Below are 26165 nucleotides of genomic sequence, written 5' to 3' on the forward strand. Positions count from 1 at the left end.
TATTCTTCACCACCCCCAAATCTATACTGCTGCAGTGTTGTGTTGATTTGTGGGAATCAGGACAAAGAGAAGGGCAGGGCCTATGCAAATGAAGGCCTCAGGGATGTCTGGGAGTGCCTTTTTAGCAGTATTGTTAAAGTCCACCTTGCAACCGGATTGGTCGGGTAAGCTGAAAAACACCATGCCAGATTGGGCACCAGGTCTCTAGGCGCTTGGAGGACATATTGGGTCTACATCCCTCAGTTTCTGAGGTCCAAGAAATGTTCACCCTCTACCCTAATAGAGAGGTCTTGGCCGATCGTGGCTGAGAGGGGAAGAAGGTAGCAGTGCAAGATGCTTATGGTCCTTCTCTAATAATGGACCAACTTTCTCTCTCTCCTTACCTGTGGTTCTGCCTGGCTACTGGGGCTACCAGTTGTAAGCCTGCAGCCCACAGGGAGTTGGTTTGTTCCTCTCACACATGTAAATGGGTAAGCATTCAAGTGCACACACCTGCCTACGTCCACAGACCCTCGCGCACACACACTTTTGTCAACAAGCTTTTTCGCAATTAAGAGTATCAGGGACCCATGTTGAAATACAAAAGCAGCACACCACGTGACGGCCATCACATAGAGTCCAGCAGCAAATGGGAAACGTTTAACTAGCTGTGGTCCTATTACTTGCGCTCTACCGTGGAACAACTGCTGGATGAGTCCTGCTGGAGAATATTGAACCTACAACAAGTCTGAGGTAAATAAAAATTCCACAGGAATATAATCAAACAGGGACCTACAACCCTTCCGAGCCAGATAGGAGTCGAACCTACAATCTTCTGATCCGTAGTCAGACGCGTTATCCATTGCGCCACTGGCCCTATGTAGACTTACGCATCCTTTTGTCCTTAAGTGGGCTAGAAAGTGTGTGTATGTGTGTGTGAAGGCACAAGGGAGCCCATCTGACCTCCTGGAAGTCTGTTCTGTGAGGTTTTCCCAAGTTTTACAAAGGACTTTAGGAGAAGGAAGCACCTAAAAGCTAGGCGAAATGGTCCTAGATCCAAGGAAATCTTTTAGATCAGGCTCAGTTTCTTAAATAGTTTGCATTAACATAATCAGTTCCAGGTCTGTGTGGGGCTGAGCTTGAGAACTCCTTAGTAAGTAGGCGTTTACAACAATAAGGGGTTTAATATTACAACACAGGTGAACATTCAGACACATTATCATAAGCTCACCTTGTCCAGGGACCCAAGCATGCTGCCTTTCCACTCTCAGAGCCCTTCACCTAACCTACTGTGCAGCTGTTTCACCTTTAATATCACTGTTCCACAGGCAGCGTGACGTCACAATGCTCCTTGTCTGTAGCCCGACCCAGGAGCCTTTGCAAACCTGGTATAATCTACATACTTACGGTGTGTTTAGTCTTGGACCACAAATGCAGTGAAGAATAATGGATTGCTACTCTTCATACATTTTTGACCATTGGCTCAGATTTGAATGCGTACTGGGCATCTGAGCATCTCTGCCAGGCCACCCTATGTCTAGAGACTGTAGATTTAGAGAGTTTATAAACATTGTCAGTTCATCAATAAAGTGTGCTCGCTTCGGCAGCACATATACTAAAATTGGAACGATACAGAGAAGATTAGCATGGCCCCTGCGCAAGGATGACACGCAAATTCGTGAAGCGTTCCATATTTTTAACAGCTTTCAGGAGAGAAATCTTTTTTGTTTTCAAGACTAATTGAAAAAATAAAGCAGGTCCCAGTGCTGTCCCCGTAATATGTATTTTTCAATTAGTCTCTCCTCAACATTTTTAATGTATTTGCTTTGCAGTAAAGAAGGTGCGCTCTATGTTCAGCTGCATTTAGCAAGGAAGCCTGCAGGACTTCTGGGACTTTTCTTTCTCTTTTTTAGCCTCACTGTCATTATTCTTCACCACCCCCAAATCTATACTGCTGCAGTGTTGTGTTGATTTGTGGGAATCAGGACAAAGAGAAGGGCAGGGCCTATGCAAATGAAGGCCTCAGGGATGTCTGGGAGTGCCTTTTTAGCAGTATTGTTAAAGTCCACCTTGCAACCGGATTGGTCGGGTAAGCTGAAAAACACCATGCCAGATTGGGCACCAGGTCTCTAGGCGCTTGGAGGACATATTGGGTCTACATCCCTCAGTTTCTGAGGTCCAAGAAATGTTCACCCTCTACCCTAATAGAGAGGTCTTGGCCGATCGTGGCTGAGAGGGGAAGAAGGTAGCAGTGCAAGATGCTTATGGTCCTTCTCTAATAATGGACCAACTTTCTCTCTCTCCTTACCTGTGGTTCTGCCTGGCTACTGGGGCTACCAGTTGTAAGCCTGCAGCCCACAGGGAGTTGGTTTGTTCCTCTCACACATGTAAATGGGTAAGCATTCAAGTGCACACACCTGCCTACGTCCACAGACCCTCGCGCACACACACTTTTGTCAACAAGCTTTTTCGCAATTAAGAGTATCAGGGACCCATGTTGAAATACAAAAGCAGCACACCACGTGACGGCCATCACATAGAGTCCAGCAGCAAATGGGAAACGTTTAACTAGCTGTGGTCCTATTACTTGCGCTCTACCGTGGAACAACTGCTGGATGAATCCTGCTGGAGAATATTGAACCTACAACAAGTCTGAGGTAAATAAAAATTCCACAGGAATATAATCAAACAGGGACCTACAACCCTTCCGAGCCAGATAGGAGTCGAACCTACAATCTTCTGATCCGAAATCAGACGCGTTATCCATTGCGCCACTGGCCCTATGTAGACTTACGCATCCTTTTGTCCTTAAGTGGGCTAGAAAGTGTGTGTATGTGTGTGTGAAGGCACAAGGAAACCCATCTGACCTCCTGGAAGTCTGTTCTGTGAGGTTTTCCCAAGTTTTACAAAGGACTTTAGGAGAAGGAAGCACCTAAAAGCTAGGCGAAATGGTCCTAGATCCAAGGAAATCTTTTAGATCAGGCTCAGTTTCTTAAATAGTTTGCATTAACATAATCAGTTCCAGGTCTGTGTGGGGCTGAGCTTGAGAACTCCTTAGTAAGTAGGCGTTTACAACAATAAGGGGTTTAATATTACAACACAGGTGAACATTCAGACACATTATCATAAGCTCACCTTGTCCAGGGACCCAAGCATGCTGCCTTTCCACTCTCAGAGCCCTTCACCTAACCTACTGTGCAGCTGTTTCACCTTTAATATCACTGTTCCACAGGCAGCGTGACGTCACAATGCTCCTTGTCTGTAGCCCGACCCAGGAGCCTTTGCAAACCTGGTATAATCTACATACTTACGGTGTGTTTAGTCTTGGACCACAAATGCAGTGAAGAATAATGGATTGCTACTCTTCATCCATTTTTGACCATTGGCTCAGATTTGAATGCGTACTGGCCATCTGAGCATCTCTGCCAGGCCACCCTATGTCTAGAGACTGTAGATTTAGAGAGTTTATAAACATTGTCAGTTCATCAATAAAGTGTGCTCGCTTCGGCAGCACATATACTAAAATTGGAACGATACAGAGAAGATTAGCATGGCCCCTGCGCAAGGATGACACGCAAATTCGTGAAGCGTTCCATATTTTTAACAGCTTTCAGGAGAGAAATCTTTTTTGTTTTCAAGACTAATTGAAAAAATAAAGCAGGTCCCAGTGCTGTCCCCGTAATATGTATTTTTCAATTAGTCTCTCCTCAACATTTTTAATGTATTTGCTTTGCAGTAAAGAAGGTGCGCTCTATGTTCAGCTGCATTTAGCAAGGAAGCCTGCAGGACTTCTGGGACTTTTCTTTCTCTTTTTTAGCCTCACTGTCATTATTCTTCACCACCCCCAAATCTATACTGCTGCAGTGTTGTGTTGATTTGTGGGAATCAGGACAAAGAGAAGGGCAGGGCCTATGCAAATGAAGGCCTCAGGGATGTCTGGGAGTGCCTTTTTAGCAGTATTGTTAAAGTCCACCTTGCAACCGGATTGGTCGGGTAAGCTGAAAAACACCATGCCAGATTGGGCACCAGGTCTCTAGGCGCTTGGAGGACATATTGGGTCTACATCCCTCAGTTTCTGAGGTCCAAGAAATGTTCACCCTCTACCCTAATAGAGAGGTCTTGGCCGATCGTGGCTGAGAGGGGAAGAAGGTAGCAGTGCAAGATGCTTATGGTCCTTCTCTAATAATGGACCAACTTTCTCTCTCTCCTTACCTGTGGTTCTGCCTGGCTACTGGGGCTACCAGTTGTAAGCCTGCAGCCCACAGGGAGTTGGTTTGTTCCTCTCACACATGTAAATGGTTAAGCATTCAAGTGCACACACCTGCCTACGTCCACAGACCCTCGCGCACACACACTTTTGTCAACAAGCTTTTTCGCAATTAAGAGTATCAGGGACCCATGTTGAAATACAAAAGCAGCACACCACGTGACGGCCATCACATAGAGTCCAGCAGCAAATGGGAAACGTTTAACTAGCTGTGGTCCTATTACTTGCGCTCTACCGTGGAACAACTGCTGGATGAGTCCTGCTGGAGAATATTGAACCTACAACAAGTCTGAGGTAAATAAAAATTCCACAGGAATATAATCAAACAGGGACCTACAACCCTTCCGAGCCAGATAGGAGTCGAACCTACAATCTTCTGATCCGTAGTCAGACGCGTTATCCATTGCGCCACTGGCCCTATGTAGACTTACGCATCCTTTTGTCCTTAAGTGGGCTAGAAAGTGTGTGTATGTGTGTGTGAAGGCACAAGGGAACCCATCTGACCTCCTGGAAGTCTGTTCTGTGAGGTTTTCCCAAGTTTTACAAAGGACTTTAGGAGAAGGAAGCACCTAAAAGCTAGGCGAAATGGTCCTAGATCCAAGGAAATCTTTTAGATCAGGCTCAGTTTCTTAAATAGTTTGCATTAACATAATCAGTTCCAGGTCTGTGTGGGGCTGAGCTTGAGAACTCCTTAGTAAGTAGGCGTTTACAACAATAAGGGGTTTAATATTACAACACAGGTGAACATTCAGACACATTATCATAAGCTCACCTTGTCCAGGGACCCAAGCATGCTGCCTTTCCACTCTCAGAGCCCTTCACCTAACCTACTGTGCAGCTGTTTCACCTTTAATATCACTGTTCCACAGGCAGCGTGACGTCACAATGCTCCTTGTCTGTAGCCCGACCCAGGAGCCTTTGCAAACCTGGTATAATCTACATACTTACGGTGTGTTTAGTCTTGGACCACAAATGCAGTGAAGAATAATGGATTGCTACTCTTCATCCATTTTTGACCATTGGCTCAGATTTGAATGCGTACTGGCCATCTGAGCATCTCTGCCAGGCCACCCTATGTCTAGAGACTGTAGATTTAGAGAGTTTATAAACATTGTCAGTTCATCAATAAAGTGTGCTCGCTTCGGCAGCTCATATACTAAAATTGGAACGATACAGAGAAGATTAGCATGGCCCCTGCGCAAGGATGACACGCAAATTCGTGAAGCGTTCCATATTTTTAACAGCTTTCAGGAGAGAAATCTTTTTTGTTTTCAAGACTAATTGAAAAAATAAAGCAGGTCCCAGTGCTGTCCCCGTAATATGTATTTTTCAATTAGTCTCTCCTCAACATTTTTAATGTATTTGCTTTGCAGTAAAGAAGGTGCGCTCTATGTTCAGCTGCATTTAGCAAGGAAGCCTGCAGGACTTCTGGGACTTTTCTTTCTCTTTTTTAGCCTCACTGTCATTATTCTTCACCACCCCCAAATCTATACTGCTGCAGTGTTGTGTTGATTTGTGGGAATCAGGACAAAGAGAAGGGCAGGGCCTATGCAAATGAAGGCCTCAGGGATGTCTGGGAGTGCCTTTTTAGCAGTATTGTTAAAGTCCACCTTGCAACCGGATTGGTCGGGTAAGCTGAAAAACACCATGCCAGATTGGGCACCAGGTCTCTAGGCGCTTGGAGGACATATTGGGTCTACATCCCTCAGTTTCTGAGGTCCAAGAAATGTTCACCCTCTACCCTAATAGAGAGGTCTTGGCCGATCGTGGCTGAGAGGGGAAGAAGGTAGCAGTGCAAGATGCTTATGGTCCTTCTCTAATAATGGACCAACTTTCTCTCTCTCCTTACCTGTGGTTCTGCCTGGCTACTGGGGCTACCAGTTGTAAGCCTGCAGCCCACAGGGAGTTGGTTTGTTCCTCTCACACATGTAAATGGGTAAGCATTCAAGTGCACACACCTGCCTACGTCCACAGACCCTCGCGCACACACACTTTTGTCAACAAGCTTTTTCGCAATTAAGAGTATCAGGGACCCATGTTGAAATACAAAAGCAGCACACCACGTGACGGCCATCACATAGAGTCCAGCAGCAAATGGGAAACGTTTAACTAGCTGTGGTCCTATTACTTGCGCTCTACCGTGGAACAACTGCTGGATGAGTCCTGCTGGAGAATATTGAACCTACAACAAGTCTGAGGTAAATAAAAATTCCACAGGAATATAATCAAACAGGGACCTACAACCCTTCCGAGCCAGATAGGAGTCGAACCTACAATCTTCTGATCCGTAGTCAGACGCGTTATCCATTGCGCCACTGGCCCTATGTAGACTTACGCATCCTTTTGTCCTTAAGTGGGCTAGAAAGTGTGTGTATGTGTGTGTGAAGGCACAAGGGAGCCCATCTGACCTCCTGGAAGTCTGTTCTGTGAGGTTTTCCCAAGTTTTACAAAGGACTTTAGGAGAAGGAAGCACCTAAAAGCTAGGCGAAATGGTCCTAGATCCAAGGAAATCTTTTAGATCAGGCTCAGTTTCTTAAATAGTTTGCATTAACATAATCAGTTCCAGGTCTGTGTGGGGCTGAGCTTGAGAACTCCTTAGTAAGTAGGCGTTTACAACAATAAGGGGTTTAATATTACAACACAGGTGAACATTCAGACACATTATCATAAGCTCACCTTGTCCAGGGACCCAAGCATGCTGCCTTTCCACTCTCAGAGCCCTTCACCTAACCTACTGTGCAGCTGTTTCACCTTTAATATCACTGTTCCACAGGCAGCGTGACGTCACAATGCTCCTTGTCTGTAGCCCGACCCAGGAGCCTTTGCAAACCTGGTATAATCTACATACTTACGGTGTGTTTAGTCTTGGACCACAAATGCAGTGAAGAATAATGGATTGCTACTCTTCATACATTTTTGACCATTGGCTCAGATTTGAATGCGTACTGGGCATCTGAGCATCTCTGCCAGGCCACCCTATGTCTAGAGACTGTAGATTTAGAGAGTTTATAAACATTGTCAGTTCATCAATAAAGTGTGCTCGCTTCGGCAGCACATATACTAAAATTGGAACGATACAGAGAAGATTAGCATGGCCCCTGCGCAAGGATGACACGCAAATTCGTGAAGCGTTCCATATTTTTAACAGCTTTCAGGAGAGAAATCTTTTTTGTTTTCAAGACTAATTGAAAAAATAAAGCAGGTCCCAGTGCTGTCCCCGTAATATGTATTTTTCAATTAGTCTCTCCTCAACATTTTTAATGTATTTGCTTTGCAGTAAAGAAGGTGCGCTCTATGTTCAGCTGCATTTAGCAAGGAAGCCTGCAGGACTTCTGGGACTTTTCTTTCTCTTTTTTAGCCTCACTGTCATTATTCTTCACCACCCCCAAATCTATACTGCTGCAGTGTTGTGTTGATTTGTGGGAATCAGGACAAAGAGAAGGGCAGGGCCTATGCAAATGAAGGCCTCAGGGATGTCTGGGAGTGCCTTTTTAGCAGTATTGTTAAAGTCCACCTTGCAACCGGATTGGTCGGGTAAGCTGAAAAACACCATGCCAGATTGGGCACCAGGTCTCTAGGCGCTTGGAGGACATATTGGGTCTACATCCCTCAGTTTCTGAGGTCCAAGAAATGTTCACCCTCTACCCTAATAGAGAGGCCTTGGCCGATCGTGGCCGATCGTGGCTGAGAGGGGAAGAAGGTAGCAGTGCAAGATGCTTATGGTCCTTCTCTAATAATGGACCAACTTTCTCTCTCTCCTTACCTGTGGTTCTGCCTGGCTACTGGGGCTACCAGTTGTAAGCCTGCAGCCCACAGGGAGTTGGTTTGTTCCTCTCACACATGTAAATGGGTAAGCATTCAAGTGCACACACCTGCCTACGTCCACAGACCCTCGCGCACACACACTTTTGTCAACAAGCTTTTTCGCAATTAAGAGTATCAGGGACCCATGTTGAAATACAAAAGCAGCACACCACGTGACGGCCATCACATAGAGTCCAGCAGCAAATGGGAAACGTTTAACTAGCTGTGGTCCTATTACTTGCGCTCTACCGTGGAACAACTGCTGGATGAATCCTGCTGGAGAATATTGAACCTACAACAAGTCTGAGGTAAATAAAAATTCCACAGGAATATAATCAAACAGGGACCTACAACCCTTCCGAGCCAGATAGGAGTCGAACCTACAATCTTCTGATCCGTAGTCAGACGCGTTATCCATTGCGCCACTGGCCCTATGTAGACTTACGCATCCTTTTGTCCTTAAGTGGGCTAGAAAGTGTGTGTATGTGTGTGTGAAGGCACAAGGAAACCCATCTGACCTCCTGGAAGTCTGTTCTGTGAGGTTTTCCCAAGTTTTACAAAGGACTTTAGGAGAAGGAAGCACCTAAAAGCTAGGCGAAATGGTCCTAGATCCAAGGAAATCTTTTAGATCAGGCTCAGTTTCTTAAATAGTTTGCATTAACATAATCAGTTCCAGGTCTGTGTGGGGCTGAGCTTGAGAACTCCTTAGTAAGTAGGCGTTTACAACAATAAGGGGTTTAATATTACAACACAGGTGAACATTCAGACACATTATCATAAGCTCACCTTGTCCAGGGACCCAAGCATGCTGCCTTTCCACTCTCAGAGCCCTTCACCTAACCTACTGTGCAGCTGTTTCACCTTTAATATCACTGTTCCACAGGCAGCGTGACGTCACAATGCTCCTTGTCTGTAGCCCGACCCAGGAGCCTTTGCAAACCTGGTATAATCTACATACTTACGGTGTGTTTAGTCTTGGACCACAAATGCAGTGAAGAATAATGGATTGCTACTCTTCATCCATTTTTGACCATTGGCTCAGATTTGAATGCGTACTGGCCATCTGAGCATCTCTGCCAGGCCACCCTATGTCTAGAGACTGTAGATTTAGAGAGTTTATAAACATTGTCAGTTCATCAATAAAGTGTGCTCGCTTCGGCAGCACATATACTAAAATTGGAACGATACAGAGAAGATTAGCATGGCCCCTGCGCAAGGATGACACGCAAATTCGTGAAGCGTTCCATATTTTTAACAGCTTTCAGGAGAGAAATCTTTTTTGTTTTCAAGACTAATTGAAAAAATAAAGCAGGTCCCAGTGCTGTCCCCGTAATATGTATTTTTCAATTAGTCTCTCCTCAACATTTTTAATGTATTTGCTTTGCAGTAAAGAAGGTGCGCTCTATGTTCAGCTGCATTTAGCAAGGAAGCCTGCAGGACTTCTGGGACTTTTCTTTCTCTTTTTTAGCCTCACTGTCATTATTCTTCACCACCCCCAAATCTATACTGCTGCAGTGTTGTGTTGATTTGTGGGAATCAGGACAAAGAGAAGGGCAGGGCCTATGCAAATGAAGGCCTCAGGGATGTCTGGGAGTGCCTTTTTAGCAGTATTGTTAAAGTCCACCTTGCAACCGGATTGGTCGGGTAAGCTGAAAAACACCATGCCAGATTGGGCACCAGGTCTCTAGGCGCTTGGAGGACATATTGGGTCTACATCCCTCAGTTTCTGAGGTCCAAGAAATGTTCACCCTCTACCCTAATAGAGAGGTCTTGGCCGATCGTGGCTGAGAGGGGAAGAAGGTAGCAGTGCAAGATGCTTATGGTCCTTCTCTAATAATGGACCAACTTTCTCTCTCTCCTTACCTGTGGTTCTGCCTGGCTACTGGGGCTACCAGTTGTAAGCCTGCAGCCCACAGGGAGTTGGTTTGTTCCTCTCACACATGTAAATGGGTAAGCATTCAAGTGCACACACCTGCCTACGTCCACAGACCCTCGCGCACACACACTTTTGTCAACAAGCTTTTTCGCAATTAAGAGTATCAGGGACCCATGTTGAAATACAAAAGCAGCACACCACGTGACGGCCATCACATAGAGTCCAGCAGCAAATGGGAAACGTTTAACTAGCTGTGGTCCTATTACTTGCGCTCTACCGTGGAACAACTGCTGGATGAGTCCTGCTGGAGAATATTGAACCTACAACAAGTCTGAGGTAAATAAAAATTCCACAGGAATATAATCAAACAGGGACCTACAACCCTTCCGAGCCAGATAGGAGTCGAACCTACAATCTTCTGATCCGTAGTCAGACGCGTTATCCATTGCGCCACTGGCCCTATGTAGACTTACGCATCCTTTTGTCCTTAAGTGGGCTAGAAAGTGTGTGTATGTGTGTGTGAAGGCACAAGGGAACCCATCTGACCTCCTGGAAGTCTGTTCTGTGAGGTTTTCCCAAGTTTTACAAAGGACTTTAGGAGAAGGAAGCACCTAAAAGCTAGGCGAAATGGTCCTAGATCCAAGGAAATCTTTTAGATCAGGCTCAGTTTCTTAAATAGTTTGCATTAACATAATCAGTTCCAGGTCTGTGTGGGGCTGAGCTTGAGAACTCCTTAGTAAGTAGGCGTTTACAACAATAAGGGGTTTAATATTACAACACAGGTGAACATTCAGACACATTATCATAAGCTCACCTTGTCCAGGGACCCAAGCATGCTGCCTTTCCACTCTCAGAGCCCTTCACCTAACCTACTGTGCAGCTGTTTCACCTTTAATATCACTGTTCCACAGGCAGTGTGACGTCACAATGCTCCTTGTCTGTAGCCCGACCCAGGAGCCTTTGCAAACCTGGTATAATCTACATACTTACGGTGTGTTTAGTCTTGGACCACAAATGCAGTGAAGAATAATGGATTGCTACTCTTCATCCATTTTTGACCATTGGCTCAGATTTGAATGCGTACTGGCCATCTGAGCATCTCTGCCAGGCCACCCTATGTCTAGAGACTGTAGATTTAGAGAGTTTATAAACATTGTCAGTTCATCAATAAAGTGTGCTCGCTTCGGCAGCACATATACTAAAATTGGAACGATACAGAGAAGATTAGCATGGCCCCTGCGCAAGGATGACACGCAAATTCGTGAAGCGTTCCATATTTTTAACAGCTTTCAGGAGAGAAATCTTTTTTGTTTTCAAGACTAATTGAAAAAATAAAGCAGGTCCCAGTGCTGTCCCCGTAATATGTATTTTTCAATTAGTCTCTCCTCAACATTTTTAATGTATTTGCTTTGCAGTAAAGAAGGTGCGCTCTATGTTCAGCTGCATTTAGCAAGGAAGCCTGCAGGACTTCTGGGACTTTTCTTTCTCTTTTTTAGCCTCACTGTCATTATTCTTCACCACCCCCAAATCTATACTGCTGCAGTGTTGTGTTGATTTGTGGGAATCAGGACAAAGAGAAGGGCAGGGCCTATGCAAATGAAGGCCTCAGGGATGTCTGGGAGTGCCTTTTTAGCAGTATTGTTAAAGTCCACCTTGCAACCGGATTGGTCGGGTAAGCTGAAAAACACCATGCCAGATTGGGCACCAGGTCTCTAGGCGCTTGGAGGACATATTGGGTCTACATCCCTCAGTTTCTGAGGTCCAAGAAATGTTCACCCTCTACCCTAATAGAGAGGTCTTGGCCGATCGTGGCTGAGAGGGGAAGAAGGTAGCAGTGCAAGATGCTTATGGTCCTTCTCTAATAATGGACCAACTTTCTCTCTCTCCTTACCTGTGGTTCTGCCTGGCTACTGGGGCTACCAGTTGTAAGCCTGCAGCCCACAGGGAGTTGGTTTGTTCCTCTCACACATGTAAATGGGTAAGCATTCAAGTGCACACACCTGCCTACGTCCACAGACCCTCGCGCACACACACTTTTGTCAACAAGCTTTTTCGCAATTAAGAGTATCAGGGACCCATGTTGAAATACAAAAGCAGCACACCACGTGACGGCCATCACATAGAGTCCAGCAGCAAATGGGAAACGTTTAACTAGCTGTGGTCCTATTACTTGCGCTCTACCGTGGAACAACTGCTGGATGAATCCTGCTGGAGAATATTGAACCTACAACAAGTCTGAGGTAAATAAAAATTCCACAGGAATATAATCAAACAGGGACCTACAACCCTTCCGAGCCAGATAGGAGTCGAACCTACAATCTTCTGATCCGTAGTCAGACGCGTTATCCATTGCGCCACTGGCCCTATGTAGACTTACGCATCCTTTTGTCCTTAAGTGGGCTAGAAAGTGTGTGTATGTGTGTGTGAAGGCACAAGGAAACCCATCTGACCTCCTGGAAGTCTGTTCTGTGAGGTTTTCCCAAGTTTTACAAAGGACTTTAGGAGAAGGAAGCACCTAAAAGCTAGGCGAAATGGTCCTAGATCCAAGGAAATCTTTTAGATCAGGCTCAGTTTCTTAAATAGTTTGCATTAACATAATCAGTTCCAGGTCTGTGTGGGGCTGAGCTTGAGAACTCCTTAGTAAGTAGGCGTTTACAACAATAAGGGGTTTAATATTACAACACAGGTGAACATTCAGACACATTATCATAAGCTCACCTTGTCCAGGGACCCAAGCATGCTGCCTTTCCACTCTCAGAGCCCTTCACCTAACCTACTGTGCAGCTGTTTCACCTTTAATATCACTGTTCCACAGGCAGCGTGACGTCACAATGCTCCTTGTCTGTAGCCCGACCCAGGAGCCTTTGCAAACCTGGTATAATCTACATACTTACGGTGTGTTTAGTCTTGGACCACAAATGCAGTGAAGAATAATGGATTGCTACTCTTCATCCATTTTTGACCATTGGCTCAGATTTGAATGCGTACTGGCCATCTGAGCATCTCTGCCAGGCCACCCTATGTCTAGAGACTGTAGATTTAGAGAGTTTATAAACATTGTCAGTTCATCAATAAAGTGTGCTCGCTTCGGCAGCACATATACTAAAATTGGAACGATACAGAGAAGATTAGCATGGCCCCTGCGCAAGGATGACACGCAAATTCGTGAAGCGTTCCATATTTTTAACAGCTTTCAGGAGAGAAATCTTTTTTGTTTTCAAGACTAATTGAAAAAATAAAGCAGGTCCCAGTGCTGTCCCCGTAATATGTATTTTTCAATTAGTCTCTCCTCAACATTTTTAATGTATTTGCTTTGCAGTAAAGAAGGTGCGCTCTATGTTCAGCTGCATTTAGCAAGGAAGCCTGCAGGACTTCTGGGACTTTTCTTTCTCTTTTTTAGCCTCACTGTCATTATTCTTCACCACCCCCAAATCTATACTGCTGCAGTGTTGTGTTGATTTGTGGGAATCAGGACAAAGAGAAGGGCAGGGCCTATGCAAATGAAGGCCTCAGGGATGTCTGGGAGTGCCTTTTTAGCAGTATTGTTAAAGTCCACCTTGCAACCTGATTGGTCGGGTAAGCTGAAAAACACCATGCCAGATTGGGCACCAGGTCTCTAGGCGCTTGGAGGACATATTGGGTCTACATCCCTCAGTTTCTGAGGTCCAAGAAATGTTCACCCTCTACCCTAATAGAGAGGTCTTGGCCGATCGTGGCTGAGAGGGGAAGAAGGTAGCAGTGCAAGATGCTTATGGTCCTTCTCTAATAATGGACCAACTTTCTCTCTCTCCTTACCTGTGGTTCTGCCTGGCTACTGGGGCTACCAGTTGTAAGCCTGCAGCCCACAGGGAGTTGGTTTGTTCCTCTCACACATGTAAATGGGTAAGCATTCAAGTGCACACACCTGCCTACGTCCACAGACCCTCGCGCACACACACTTTTGTCAACAAGCTTTTTCGCAATTAAGAGTATCAGGGACCCATGTTGAAATACAAAAGCAGCACACCACGTGACGGCCATCACATAGAGTCCAGCAGCAAATGGGAAACGTTTAACTAGCTGTGGTCCTATTACTTGCGCTCTACCGTGGAACAACTGCTGGATGAGTCCTGCTGGAGAATATTGAACCTACAACAAGTCTGAGGTAAATAAAAATTCCACAGGAATATAATCAAACAGGGACCTACAACCCTTCCGAGCCAGATAGGAGTCGAACCTACAATCTTCTGATCCGTAGTCAGACGCGTTATCCATTGCGCCACTGGCCCTATGTAGACTTACGCATCCTTTTGTCCTTAAGTGGGCTAGAAAGTGTGTGTATGTGTGTGTGAAGGCACAAGGGAACCCATCTGACCTCCTGGAAGTCTGTTCTGTGAGGTTTTCCCAAGTTTTACAAAGGACTTTAGGAGAAGGAAGCACCTAAAAGCTAGGCGAAATGGTCCTAGATCCAAGGAAATCTTTTAGATCAGGCTCAGTTTCTTAAATAGTTTGCATTAACATAATCAGTTCCAGGTCTGTGTGGGGCTGAGCTTGAGAACTCCTTAGTAAGTAGGCGTTTACAACAATAAGGGGTTTAATATTACAACACAGGTGAACATTCAGACACATTATCATAAGCTCACCTTGTCCAGGGACCCAAGCATGCTGCCTTTCCACTCTCAGAGCCCTTCACCTAACCTACTGTGCAGCTGTTTCACCTTTAATATCACTGTTCCACAGGCAGTGTGACGTCACAATGCTCCTTGTCTGTAGCCCGACCCAGGAGCCTTTGCAAACCTGGTATAATCTACATACTTACGGTGTGTTTAGTCTTGGACCACAAATGCAGTGAAGAATAATGGATTGCTACTCTTCATCCATTTTTGACCATTGGCTCAGATTTGAATGCGTACTGGCCATCTGAGCATCTCTGCCAGGCCACCCTATGTCTAGAGACTGTAGATTTAGAGAGTTTATAAACATTGTCAGTTCATCAATAAAGTGTGCTCGCTTCGGCAGCACATATACTAAAATTGGAACGATACAGAGAAGATTAGCATGGCCCCTGCGCAAGGATGACACGCAAATTCGTGAAGCGTTCCATATTTTTAACAGCTTTCAGGAGAGAAATCTTTTTTGTTTTCAAGACTAATTGAAAAAATAAAGCAGGTCCCAGTGCTGTCCCCGTAATATGTATTTTTCAATTAGTCTCTCCTCAACATTTTTAATGTATTTGCTTTGCAGTAAAGAAGGTGCGCTCTATGTTCAGCTGCATTTAGCAAGGAAGCCTGCAGGACTTCTGGGACTTTTCTTTCTCTTTTTTAGCCTCACTGTCATTATTCTTCACCACCCCCAAATCTATACTGCTGCAGTGTTGTGTTGATTTGTGGGAATCAGGACAAAGAGAAGGGCAGGGCCTATGCAAATGAAGGCCTCAGGGATGTCTGGGAGTGCCTTTTTAGCAGTATTGTTAAAGTCCACCTTGCAACCGGATTGGTCGGGTAAGCTGAAAAACACCATGCCAGATTGGGCACCAGGTCTCTAGGCGCTTGGAGGACATATTGGGTCTACATCCCTCAGTTTCTGAGGTCCAAGAAATGTTCACCCTCTACCCTAATAGAGAGGTCTTGGCCGATCGTGGCTGAGAGGGGAAGAAGGTAGCAGTGCAAGATGCTTATGGTCCTTCTCTAATAATGGACCAACTTTCTCTCTCTCCTTACCTGTGGTTCTGCCTGGCTACTGGGGCTACCAGTTGTAAGCCTGCAGCCCACAGGGAGTTGGTTTGTTCCTCTCACACATGTAAATGGGTAAGCATTCAAGTGCACACACCTGCCTACGTCCACAGACCCTCGCGCACACACACTTTTGTCAACAAGCTTTTTCGCAATTAAGAGTATCAGGGACCCATGTTGAAATACAAAAGCAGCACACCACGTGACGGCCATCACATAGAGTCCAGCAGCAAATGGGAAACGTTTAACTAGCTGTGGTCCTATTACTTGCGCTCTACCGTGGAACAACTGCTGGATGAATCCTGCTGGAGAATATTGAACCTACAACAAGTCTGAGGTAAATAAAAATTCCACAGGAATATAATCAAACAGGGACCTACAACCCTTCCGAGCCAGATAGGAGTCGAACCTACAATCTTCTGATCCGTAGTCAGACGCGTTATCCATTGCGCCACTGGCCCTATGTAGACTTACGCATCCTTTTGTCCTTAAGTGGGCTAGAAAGTGTGTGTATGTGTGTGTGAAGGCACAAGGAAACCCATCTGACCTCCTGGAAGTCTGTTCTGTGAGGTTTTCCCAAGTTTTACAAAGGACTTTAGGAGAAGGAAGCACCTAAAAGCTAGGCGAAATGGTCCTAGATCCAAGGAAATCTTTTAGATCAGGCTCAGTTTCTTAAATAGTTTGCATTAACATAATCAGTTCCAGGTCTGTGTGGGGCTGAGCTTGAGAACTCCTTAGTAAGTAGGCGTTTACAACAATAAGGGGTTTAATATTACAACACAGGTGAACATTCAGACACATTATCATAAGCTCACCTTGTCCAGGGACCCAAGCATGCTGCCTTTCCACTCTCAGAGCCCTTCACCTAACCTACTGTGCAGCTGTTTCACCTTTAATATCACTGTTCCACAGGCAGCGTGACGTCACAATGCTCCTTGTCTGTAGCCCGACCCAGGAGCCTTTGCAAACCTGGTATAATCTACATACTTACGGTGTGTTTAGTCTTGGACCACAAATGCAGTGAAGAATAATGGATTGCTACTCTTCATACATTTTTGACCATTGGCTCAGATTTGAATGCGTACTGGCCATCTGAGCATCTCTGCCAGGCCACCCTATGTCTAGAGACTGTAGATTTAGAGAGTTTATAAACATTGTCAGTTCATCAATAAAGTGTGCTCGCTTCGGCAGCACATATACTAAAATTGGAACGATACAGAGAAGATTAGCATGGCCCCTGCGCAAGGATGACACGCAAATTCGTGAAGCGTTCCATATTTTTAACAGCTTTCAGGAGAGAAATCTTTTTTGTTTTCAAGACTAATTGAAAAAATAAAGCAGGTCCCAGTGCTGTCCCCGTAATATGTATTTTTCAATTAGTCTCTCCTCAACATTTTTAATGTATTTGCTTTGCAGTAAAGAAGGTGCGCTCTATGTTCAGCTGCATTTAGCAAGGAAGCCTGCAGGACTTCTGGGACTTTTCTTTCTCTTTTTTAGCCTCACTGTCATTATTCTTCACCACCCCCGAATCTATACTGCTGCAGTGTTGTGTTGATTTGTGGGAATCAGGACAAAGAGAAGGGCAGGGCCTATGCAAATGAAGGCCTCAGGGATGTCTGGGAGTGCCTTTTTAGCAGTATTGTTAAAGTCCACCTTGCAACCGGATTGGTCGGGTAAGCTGAAAAACACCATGCCAGATTGGGCACCAGGTCTCTAGGCGCTTGGAGGACATATTGGGTCTACATCCCTCAGTTTCTGAGGTCCAAGAAATGTTCACCCTCTACCCTAATAGAGAGGTCTTGGCCGATCGTGGCTGAGAGGGGAAGAAGGTAGCAGTGCAAGATGCTTATGGTCCTTCTCTAATAATGGACCAACTTTCTCTCTCTCCTTACCTGTGGTTCTGCCTGGCTACTGGGGCTACCAGTTGTAAGCCTGCAGCCCACAGGGAGTTGGTTTGTTCCTCTCACACATGTAAATGGGTAAGCATTCAAGTGCACACACCTGCCTACGTCCACAGACCCTCGCGCACACACACTTTTGTCAACAAGCTTTTTCGCAATTAAGAGTATCAGGGACCCATGTTGAAATACAAAAGCAGCACACCACGTGACGGCCATCACATAGAGTCCAGCAGCAAATGGGAAACGTTTAACTAGCTGTGGTCCTATTACTTGCGCTCTACCGTGGAACAACTGCTGGATGAATCCTGCTGGAGAATATTGAACCTACAACAAGTCTGAGGTAAATAAAAATTCCACAGGAATATAATCAAACAGGGACCTACAACCCTTCCGAGCCAGATAGGAGTCGAACCTACAATCTTCTGATCCGTAGTCAGACGCGTTATCCATTGCGCCACTGGCCCTATGTAGACTTACGCATCCTTTTGTCCTTAAGTGGGCTAGAAAGTGTGTGTATGTGTGTGTGAAGGCACAAGGAAACCCATCTGACCTCCTGGAAGTCTGTTCTGTGAGGTTTTCCCAAGTTTTACAAAGGACTTTAGGAGAAGGAAGCACCTAAAAGCTAGGCGAAATGGTCCTAGATCCAAGGAAATCTTTTAGATCAGGCTCAGTTTCTTAAATAGTTTGCATTAACATAATCAGTTCCAGGTCTGTGTGGGGCTGAGCTTGAGAACTCCTTAGTAAGTAGGCGTTTACAACAATAAGGGGTTTAATATTACAACACAGGTGAACATTCAGACACATTATCATAAGCTCACCTTGTCCAGGGACCCAAGCATGCTGCCTTTCCACTCTCAGAGCCCTTCACCTAACCTACTGTGCAGCTGTTTCACCTTTAATATCACTGTTCCACAGGCAGCGTGACGTCACAATGCTCCTTGTCTGTAGCCCGACCCAGGAGCCTTTGCAAACCTGGTATAATCTACATACTTACGGTGTGTTTAGTCTTGGACCACAAATGCAGTGAAGAATAATGGATTGCTACTCTTCATACATTTTTGACCATTGGCTCAGATTTGAATGCGTACTGGCCATCTGAGCATCTCTGCCAGGCCACCCTATGTCTAGAGACTGTAGATTTAGAGAGTTTATAAACATTGTCAGTTCATCAATAAAGTGTGCTCGCTTCGGCAGCACATATACTAAAATTGGAACGATACAGAGAAGATTAGCATGGCCCCTGCGCAAGGATGACACGCAAATTCGTGAAGCGTTCCATATTTTTAACAGCTTTCAGGAGAGAAATCTTTTTTGTTTTCAAGACTAATTGAAAAAATAAAGCAGGTCCCAGTGCTGTCCCCGTAATATGTATTTTTCAATTAGTCTCTCCTCAACATTTTTAATGTATTTGCTTTGCAGTAAAGAAGGTGCGCTCTATGTTCAGCTGCATTTAGCAAGGAAGCCTGCAGGACTTCTGGGACTTTTCTTTCTCTTTTTTAGCCTCACTGTCATTATTCTTCACCACCCCCAAATCTATACTGCTGCAGTGTTGTGTTGATTTGTGGGAATCAGGACAAAGAGAAGGGCAGGGCCTATGCAAATGAAGGCCTCAGGGATGTCTGGGAGTGCCTTTTTAGCAGTATTGTTAAAGTCCACCTTGCAACCGGATTGGTCGGGTAAGCTGAAAAACACCATGCCAGATTGGGCACCAGGTCTCTAGGCGCTTGGAGGACATATTGGGTCTACATCCCTCAGTTTCTGAGGTCCAAGAAATGTTCACCCTCTACCCTAATAGAGAGGTCTTGGCCGATCGTGGCTGAGAGGGGAAGAAGGTAGCAGTGCAAGATGCTTATGGTCCTTCTCTAATAATGGACCAACTTTCTCTCTCTCCTTACCTGTGGTTCTGCCTGGCTACTGGGGCTACCAGTTGTAAGCCTGCAGCCCACAGGGAGTTGGTTTGTTCCTCTCACACATGTAAATGGGTAAGCATTCAAGTGCACACACCTGCCTACGTCCACAGACCCTCGCGCACACACACTTTTGTCAACAAGCTTTTTCGCAATTAAGAGTATCAGGGACCCATGTTGAAATACAAAAGCAGCACACCACGTGACGGCCATCACATAGAGTCCAGCAGCAAATGGGAAACGTTTAACTAGCTGTGGTCCTATTACTTGCGCTCTACCGTGGAACAACTGCTGGATGAATCCTGCTGGAGAATATTGAACCTAAAACAAGTCTGAGGTAAATAAAAATTCCACAGGAATATAATCAAACAGGGACCTACAACCCTTCCGAGCCAGATAGGAGTCGAACCTACAATCTTCTGATCCGTAGTCAGACGCGTTATCCATTGCGCCACTGGCCCTATGTAGACTTACGCATCCTTTTGTCCTTAAGTGGGCTAGAAAGTGTGTGTATGTGTGTGTGAAGGCACAAGGAAACCCATCTGACCTCCTGGAAGTCTGTTCTGTGAGGTTTTCCCAAGTTTTACAAAGGACTTTAGGAGAAGGAAGCACCTAAAAGCTAGGCGAAATGGTCCTAGATCCAAGGAAATCTTTTAGATCAGGCTCAGTTTCTTAAATAGTTTGCATTAACATAATCAGTTCCAGGTCTGTGTGGGGCTGAGCTTGAGAACTCCTTAGTAAGTAGGCGTTTACAACAATAAGGGGTTTAATATTACAACACAGGTGAACATTCAGACACATTATCATAAGCTCACCTTGTCCAGGGACCCAAGCATGCTGCCTTTCCACTCTCAGAGCCCTTCACCTAACCTACTGTGCAGCTGTTTCACCTTTAATATCACTGTTCCACAGGCAGCGTGACGTCACAATGCTCCTTGTCTGTAGCCCGACCCAGGAGCCTTTGCAAACCTGGTATAATCTACATACTTACGGTGTGTTTAGTCTTGGACCACAAATGCAGTGAAGAATAATGGATTGCTACTCTTCATCCATTTTTGACCATTGGCTCAGATTTGAATGCGTACTGGCCATCTGAGCATCTCTGCCAGGCCACCCTATGTCTAGAGACTGTAGATTTAGAGAGTTTATAAACATTGTCAGTTCATCAATAAAGTGTGCTCGCTTCGGCAGCACATATACTAAAATTGGAACGATACAGAGAAGATTAGCATGGCCCCTGCGCAAGGATGACACGCAAATTCGTGAAGCGTTCCATATTTTTAACAGCTTTCAGGAGAGAAATCTTTTTTGTTTTCAAGACTAATTGAAAAAATAAAGCAGGTCCCAGTGCTGTCCCCGTAATATGTATTTTTCAATTAGTCTCTCCTCAACATTTTTAATGTATTTGCTTTGCAGTAAAGAAGGTGCGCTCTATGTTCAGCTGCATTTAGCAAGGAAGCCTGCAGGACTTCTGGGACTTTTCTTTCTCTTTTTTAGCCTCACTGTCATTATTCTTCACCACCCCCAAATCTATACTGCTGCAGTGTTGTGTTGATTTGTGGGAATCAGGACAAAGAGAAGGGCAGGGCCTATGCAAATGAAGGCCTCAGGGATGTCTGGGAGTGCCTTTTTAGCAGTATTGTTAAAGTCCACCTTGCAACCGGATTGGTCGGGTAAGCTGAAAAACACCATGCCAGATTGGGCACCAGGTCTCTAGGCGCTTGGAGGACATATTGGGTCTACATCCCTCAGTTTCTGAGGTCCAAGAAATGTTCACCCTCTACCCTAATAGAGAGGTCTTGGCCGATCGTGGCTGAGAGGGGAAGAAGGTAGCAGTGCAAGATGCTTATGGTCCTTCTCTAATAATGGACCAACTTTCTCTCTCTCCTTACCTGTGGTTCTGCCTGGCTACTGGGGCTACCAGTTGTAAGCCTGCAGCCCACAGGGAGTTGGTTTGTTCCTCTCACACATGTAAATGGGTAAGCATTCAAGTGCACACACCTGCCTACGTCCACAGACCCTCGCGCACACACACTTTTGTCAACAAGCTTTTTCGCAATTAAGAGTATCAGGGACCCATGTTGAAATACAAAAGCAGCACACCACGTGACGGCCATCACATAGAGTCCAGCAGCAAATGGGAAACGTTTAACTAGCTGTGGTCCTATTACTTGCGCTCTACCGTGGAACAACTGCTGGATGAGTCCTGCTGGAGAATATTGAACCTACAACAAGTCTGAGGTAAATAAAAATTCCACAGGAATATAATCAAACAGGGACCTACAACCCTTCCGAGCCAGATAGGAGTCGAACCTACAATCTTCTGATCCGTAGTCAGACGCGTTATCCATTGCGCCACTGGCCCTATGTAGACTTACGCATCCTTTTGTCCTTAAGTGGGCTAGAAAGTGTGTGTATGTGTGTGTGAAGGCACAAGGGAACCCATCTGACCTCCTGGAAGTCTGTTCTGTGAGGTTTTCCCAAGTTTTACAAAGGACTTTAGGAGAAGGAAGCACCTAAAAGCTAGGCGAAATGGTCCTAGATCCAAGGAAATCTTTTAGATCAGGCTCAGTTTCTTAAATAGTTTGCATTAACATAATCAGTTCCAGGTCTGTGTGGGGCTGAGCTTGAGAACTCCTTAGTAAGTAGGCGTTTACAACAATAAGGGGTTTAATATTACAACACAGGTGAACATTCAGACACATTATCATAAGCTCACCTTGTCCAGGGACCCAAGCATGCTGCCTTTCCACTCTCAGAGCCCTTCACCTAACCTACTGTGCAGCTGTTTCACCTTTAATATCACTGTTCCACAGGCAGTGTGACGTCACAATGCTCCTTGTCTGTAGCCCGACCCAGGAGCCTTTGCAAACCTGGTATAATCTACATACTTACGGTGTGTTTAGTCTTGGACCACAAATGCAGTGAAGAATAATGGATTGCTACTCTTCATCCATTTTTGACCATTGGCTCAGATTTGAATGCGTACTGGCCATCTGAGCATCTCTGCCAGGCCACCCTATGTCTAGAGACTGTAGATTTAGAGAGTTTATAAACATTGTCAGTTCATCAATAAAGTGTGCTCGCTTCGGCAGCACATATACTAAAATTGGAACGATACAGAGAAGATTAGCATGGCCCCTGCGCAAGGATGACACGCAAATTCGTGAAGCGTTCCATATTTTTAACAGCTTTCAGGAGAGAAATCTTTTTTGTTTTCAAGACTAATTGAAAAAATAAAGCAGGTCCCAGTGCTGTCCCCGTAATATGTATTTTTCAATTAGTCTCTCCTCAACATTTTTAATGTATTTGCTTTGCAGTAAAGAAGGTGCGCTCTATGTTCAGCTGCATTTAGCAAGGAAGCCTGCAGGACTTCTGGGACTTTTCTTTCTCTTTTTTAGCCTCACTGTCATTATTCTTCACCACCCCCAAATCTATACTGCTGCAGTGTTGTGTTGATTTGTGGGAATCAGGACAAAGAGAAGGGCAGGGCCTATGCAAATGAAGGCCTCAGGGATGTCTGGGAGTGCCTTTTTAGCAGTATTGTTAAAGTCCACCTTGCAACCGGATTGGTCGGGTAAGCTGAAAAACACCATGCCAGATTGGGCACCAGGTCTCTAGGCGCTTGGAGGACATATTGGGTCTACATCCCTCAGTTTCTGAGGTCCAAGAAATGTTCACCCTCTACCCTAATAGAGAGGTCTTGGCCGATCGTGGCTGAGAGGGGAAGAAGGTAGCAGTGCAAGATGCTTATGGTCCTTCTCTAATAATGGACCAACTTTCTCTCTCTCCTTACCTGTGGTTCTGCCTGGCTACTGGGGCTACCAGTTGTAAGCCTGCAGCCCACAGGGAGTTGGTTTGTTCCTCTCACACATGTAAATGGGTAAGCATTCAAGTGCACACACCTGCCTACGTCCACAGACCTTCGCGCACACACACTTTTGTCAACAAGCTTTTTCGCAATTAAGAGTATCAGGGACCCATGTTGAAATACAAAAGCAGCACACCACGTGACGGCCATCACATAGAGTCCAGCAGCAAATGGGAAACGTTTAACTAGCTGTGGTCCTATTACTTGCGCTCTACCGTGGAACAACTGCTGGATGAATCCTGCTGGAGAATATTGAACCTACAACAAGTCTGAGGTAAATAAAAATTCCACAGGAATATAATCAAACAGGGACCTACAACCCTTCCGAGCCAGATAGGAGTCGAACCTACAATCTTCTGATCCGTAGTCAGACGCGTTATCCATTGCGCCACTGGCCCTATGTAGACTTACGCATCCTTTTGTCCTTAAGTGGGCTAGAAAGTGTGTGTATGTGTGTGTGAAGGCACAAGGAAACCCATCTGACCTCCTGGAAGTCTGTTCTGTGAGGTTTTCCCAAGTTTTACAAAGGACTTTAGGAGAAGGAAGCACCTAAAAGCTAGGCGAAATGGTCCTAGATCCAAGGAAATCTTTTAGATCAGGCTCAGTTTCTTAAATAGTTTGCATTAACATAATCAGTTCCAGGTCTGTGTGGGGCTGAGCTTGAGAACTCCTTAGTAAGTAGGCGTTTACAACAATAAGGGGTTTAATATTACAACACAGGTGAACATTCAGACACATTATCATAAGCTCACCTTGTCCAGGGACCCAAGCATGCTGCCTTTCCACTCTCAGAGCCCTTCACCTAACCTACTGTGCAGCTGTTTCACCTTTAATATCACTGTTCCACAGGCAGCGTGACGTCACAATGCTCCTTGTCTGTAGCCCGACCCAGGAGCCTTTGCAAACCTGGTATAATCTACATACTTACGGTGTGTTTAGTCTTGGACCACAAATGCAGTGAAGAATAATGGATTGCTACTCTTCATACATTTTTGACCATTGGCTCAGATTTGAATGCGTACTGGCCATCTGAGCATCTCTGCCAGGCCACCCTATGTCTAGAGACTGTAGATTTAGAGAGTTTATAAACATTGTCAGTTCATCAATAAAGTGTGCTCGCTTCGGCAGCACATATACTAAAATTGGAACGATACAGAGAAGATTAGCATGGCCCCTGCGCAAGGATGACACGCAAATTCGTGAAGCGTTCCATATTTTTAACAGCTTTCAGGAGAGAAATCTTTTTTGTTTTCAAGACTAATTGAAAAAATAAAGCAGGTCCCAGTGCTGTCCCCGTAATATGTATTTTTCAATTAGTCTCTCCTCAACATTTTTAATGTATTTGCTTTGCAGTAAAGAAGGTGCGCTCTATGTTCAGCTGCATTTAGCAAGGAAGCCTGCAGGACTTCTGGGACTTTTCTTTCTCTTTTTTAGCCTCACTGTCATTATTCTTCACCACCCCCAAATCTATACTGCTGCAGTGTTGTGTTGATTTGTGGGAATCAGGACAAAGAGAAGGGCAGGGCCTATGCAAATGAAGGCCTCAGGGATGTCTGGGAGTGCCTTTTTAGCAGTATTGTTAAAGTCCACCTTGCAACCGGATTGGTCGGGTAAGCTGAAAAACACCATGCCAGATTGGGCACCAGGTCTCTAGGCGCTTGGAGGACATATTGGGTCTACATCCCTCAGTTTCTGAGGTCCAAGAAATGTTCACCCTCTACCCTAATAGAGAGGTCTTGGCCGATCGTGGCTGAGAGGGGAAGAAGGTAGCAGTGCAAGATGCTTATGGTCCTTCTCTAATAATGGACCAACTTTCTCTCTCTCCTTACCTGTGGTTCTGCCTGGCTACTGGGGCTACCAGTTGTAAGCCTGCAGCCCACAGGGAGTTGGTTTGTTCCTCTCACACATGTAAATGGGTAAGCATTCAAGTGCACACACCTGCCTACGTCCACAGACCCTCGCGCACACACACTTTTGTCAACAAGCTTTTTCGCAATTAAGAGTATCAGGGACCCATGTTGAAATACAAAAGCAGCACACCACGTGACGGCCATCACATAGAGTCCAGCAGCAAATGGGAAACGTTTAACTAGCTGTGGTCCTATTACTTGCGCTCTACCGTGGAACAACTGCTGGATGAATCCTGCTGGAGAATATTGAACCTACAACAAGTCTGAGGTAAATAAAAATTCCACAGGAATATAATCAAACAGGGACCTACAACCCTTCCGAGCCAGATAGGAGTCGAACCTACAATCTTCTGATCCGTAGTCAGACGCGTTATCCATTGCGCCACTGGCCCTATGTAGACTTACGCATCCTTTTGTCCTTAAGTGGGCTAGAAAGTGTGTGTATGTGTGTGTGAAGGCACAAGGAAACCCATCTGACCTCCTGGAAGTCTGTTCTGTGAGGTTTTCCCAAGTTTTACAAAGGACTTTAGGAGAAGGAAGCACCTAAAAGCTAGGCGAAATGGTCCTAGATCCAAGGAAATCTTTTAGATCAGGCTCAGTTTCTTAAATAGTTTGCATTAACATAATCAGTTCCAGGTCTGTGTGGGGCTGAGCTTGAGAACTCCTTAGTAAGTAGGCGTTTACAACAATAAGGGGTTTAATATTACAACACAGGTGAACATTCAGACACATTATCATAAGCTCACCTTGTCCAGGGACCCAAGCATGCTGCCTTTCCACTCTCAGAGCCCTTCACCTAACCTACTGTGCAGCTGTTTCACCTTTAATATCACTGTTCCACAGGCAGCGTGACGTCACAATGCTCCTTGTCTGTAGCCCGACCCAGGAGCCTTTGCAAACCTGGTATAATCTACATACTTACGGTGTGTTTAGTCTTGG

The 26165-nt window shown here is 45.3% G+C and overlaps 27 non-coding genes across 27 annotated transcripts; 13 read left to right on the forward strand and 14 right to left on the reverse strand.

The window, feature by feature from the left end:
- Positions 1–783: 783 nt before the first annotated feature.
- On the reverse strand, positions 784–856 carry TRNAR-ACG (transfer RNA arginine (anticodon ACG)). The gene has a single exon. It is a non-coding gene; the product is annotated as a tRNA-Arg (tRNA).
- A 714-nt stretch (positions 857–1570) lies between these two features.
- Positions 1571–1677, forward strand: LOC147703932 (U6 spliceosomal RNA). Its single transcript, XR_015298467.1, has one exon. It is a non-coding gene; the product is annotated as a U6 spliceosomal RNA (small nuclear RNA).
- Positions 1678–2687: 1010 nt separating this feature from the next.
- On the reverse strand, positions 2688–2760 carry TRNAR-UCG (transfer RNA arginine (anticodon UCG)). Its single transcript has one exon. It is a non-coding gene; the product is annotated as a tRNA-Arg (tRNA).
- A 714-nt stretch (positions 2761–3474) lies between these two features.
- On the forward strand, positions 3475–3581 carry LOC147703934 (U6 spliceosomal RNA). Its single transcript, XR_015298478.1, has one exon. It is a non-coding gene; the product is annotated as a U6 spliceosomal RNA (small nuclear RNA).
- A 1010-nt stretch (positions 3582–4591) lies between these two features.
- On the reverse strand, positions 4592–4664 carry TRNAR-ACG (transfer RNA arginine (anticodon ACG)). Its single transcript has one exon. It is a non-coding gene; the product is annotated as a tRNA-Arg (tRNA).
- A 714-nt stretch (positions 4665–5378) lies between these two features.
- LOC147703936 (U6 spliceosomal RNA) lies at positions 5379–5485 on the forward strand. The gene has a single exon (XR_015298352.1). It is a non-coding gene; the product is annotated as a U6 spliceosomal RNA (small nuclear RNA).
- A 1010-nt stretch (positions 5486–6495) lies between these two features.
- TRNAR-ACG (transfer RNA arginine (anticodon ACG)) lies at positions 6496–6568 on the reverse strand. The gene has a single exon. It is a non-coding gene; the product is annotated as a tRNA-Arg (tRNA).
- Positions 6569–7282: 714 nt separating this feature from the next.
- LOC147703938 (U6 spliceosomal RNA) lies at positions 7283–7389 on the forward strand. The gene has a single exon (XR_015298488.1). It is a non-coding gene; the product is annotated as a U6 spliceosomal RNA (small nuclear RNA).
- Positions 7390–8409: 1020 nt separating this feature from the next.
- Positions 8410–8482, reverse strand: TRNAR-ACG (transfer RNA arginine (anticodon ACG)). The gene has a single exon. It is a non-coding gene; the product is annotated as a tRNA-Arg (tRNA).
- Positions 8483–9196: 714 nt separating this feature from the next.
- LOC147703940 (U6 spliceosomal RNA) lies at positions 9197–9303 on the forward strand. Its single transcript, XR_015298496.1, has one exon. It is a non-coding gene; the product is annotated as a U6 spliceosomal RNA (small nuclear RNA).
- A 1010-nt stretch (positions 9304–10313) lies between these two features.
- On the reverse strand, positions 10314–10386 carry TRNAR-ACG (transfer RNA arginine (anticodon ACG)). The gene has a single exon. It is a non-coding gene; the product is annotated as a tRNA-Arg (tRNA).
- Positions 10387–11100: 714 nt separating this feature from the next.
- On the forward strand, positions 11101–11207 carry LOC147703942 (U6 spliceosomal RNA). Its single transcript, XR_015298507.1, has one exon. It is a non-coding gene; the product is annotated as a U6 spliceosomal RNA (small nuclear RNA).
- A 1010-nt stretch (positions 11208–12217) lies between these two features.
- TRNAR-ACG (transfer RNA arginine (anticodon ACG)) lies at positions 12218–12290 on the reverse strand. The gene has a single exon. It is a non-coding gene; the product is annotated as a tRNA-Arg (tRNA).
- Positions 12291–13004: 714 nt separating this feature from the next.
- LOC147703944 (U6 spliceosomal RNA) lies at positions 13005–13111 on the forward strand. Its single transcript, XR_015298516.1, has one exon. It is a non-coding gene; the product is annotated as a U6 spliceosomal RNA (small nuclear RNA).
- Positions 13112–14121: 1010 nt separating this feature from the next.
- TRNAR-ACG (transfer RNA arginine (anticodon ACG)) lies at positions 14122–14194 on the reverse strand. The gene has a single exon. It is a non-coding gene; the product is annotated as a tRNA-Arg (tRNA).
- Positions 14195–14908: 714 nt separating this feature from the next.
- Positions 14909–15015, forward strand: LOC147703946 (U6 spliceosomal RNA). Its single transcript, XR_015298517.1, has one exon. It is a non-coding gene; the product is annotated as a U6 spliceosomal RNA (small nuclear RNA).
- Positions 15016–16025: 1010 nt separating this feature from the next.
- TRNAR-ACG (transfer RNA arginine (anticodon ACG)) lies at positions 16026–16098 on the reverse strand. Its single transcript has one exon. It is a non-coding gene; the product is annotated as a tRNA-Arg (tRNA).
- A 714-nt stretch (positions 16099–16812) lies between these two features.
- LOC147703948 (U6 spliceosomal RNA) lies at positions 16813–16919 on the forward strand. The gene has a single exon (XR_015298518.1). It is a non-coding gene; the product is annotated as a U6 spliceosomal RNA (small nuclear RNA).
- A 1010-nt stretch (positions 16920–17929) lies between these two features.
- TRNAR-ACG (transfer RNA arginine (anticodon ACG)) lies at positions 17930–18002 on the reverse strand. Its single transcript has one exon. It is a non-coding gene; the product is annotated as a tRNA-Arg (tRNA).
- Positions 18003–18716: 714 nt separating this feature from the next.
- On the forward strand, positions 18717–18823 carry LOC147703950 (U6 spliceosomal RNA). Its single transcript, XR_015298519.1, has one exon. It is a non-coding gene; the product is annotated as a U6 spliceosomal RNA (small nuclear RNA).
- Positions 18824–19833: 1010 nt separating this feature from the next.
- On the reverse strand, positions 19834–19906 carry TRNAR-ACG (transfer RNA arginine (anticodon ACG)). Its single transcript has one exon. It is a non-coding gene; the product is annotated as a tRNA-Arg (tRNA).
- A 714-nt stretch (positions 19907–20620) lies between these two features.
- Positions 20621–20727, forward strand: LOC147703952 (U6 spliceosomal RNA). The gene has a single exon (XR_015298520.1). It is a non-coding gene; the product is annotated as a U6 spliceosomal RNA (small nuclear RNA).
- Positions 20728–21737: 1010 nt separating this feature from the next.
- Positions 21738–21810, reverse strand: TRNAR-ACG (transfer RNA arginine (anticodon ACG)). The gene has a single exon. It is a non-coding gene; the product is annotated as a tRNA-Arg (tRNA).
- Positions 21811–22524: 714 nt separating this feature from the next.
- On the forward strand, positions 22525–22631 carry LOC147703954 (U6 spliceosomal RNA). Its single transcript, XR_015298521.1, has one exon. It is a non-coding gene; the product is annotated as a U6 spliceosomal RNA (small nuclear RNA).
- A 1010-nt stretch (positions 22632–23641) lies between these two features.
- TRNAR-ACG (transfer RNA arginine (anticodon ACG)) lies at positions 23642–23714 on the reverse strand. The gene has a single exon. It is a non-coding gene; the product is annotated as a tRNA-Arg (tRNA).
- A 714-nt stretch (positions 23715–24428) lies between these two features.
- Positions 24429–24535, forward strand: LOC147703956 (U6 spliceosomal RNA). The gene has a single exon (XR_015298522.1). It is a non-coding gene; the product is annotated as a U6 spliceosomal RNA (small nuclear RNA).
- Positions 24536–25545: 1010 nt separating this feature from the next.
- TRNAR-ACG (transfer RNA arginine (anticodon ACG)) lies at positions 25546–25618 on the reverse strand. The gene has a single exon. It is a non-coding gene; the product is annotated as a tRNA-Arg (tRNA).
- Positions 25619–26165: the final 547 nt, after the last annotated feature.

The sequence above is a fragment of the Lissotriton vulgaris genome, chromosome 7, assembly GCF_964263255.1.
Source record: "Lissotriton vulgaris chromosome 7, aLisVul1.2, whole genome shotgun sequence".
NCBI lineage: Eukaryota > Metazoa > Chordata > Amphibia > Caudata > Salamandridae > Lissotriton > Lissotriton vulgaris.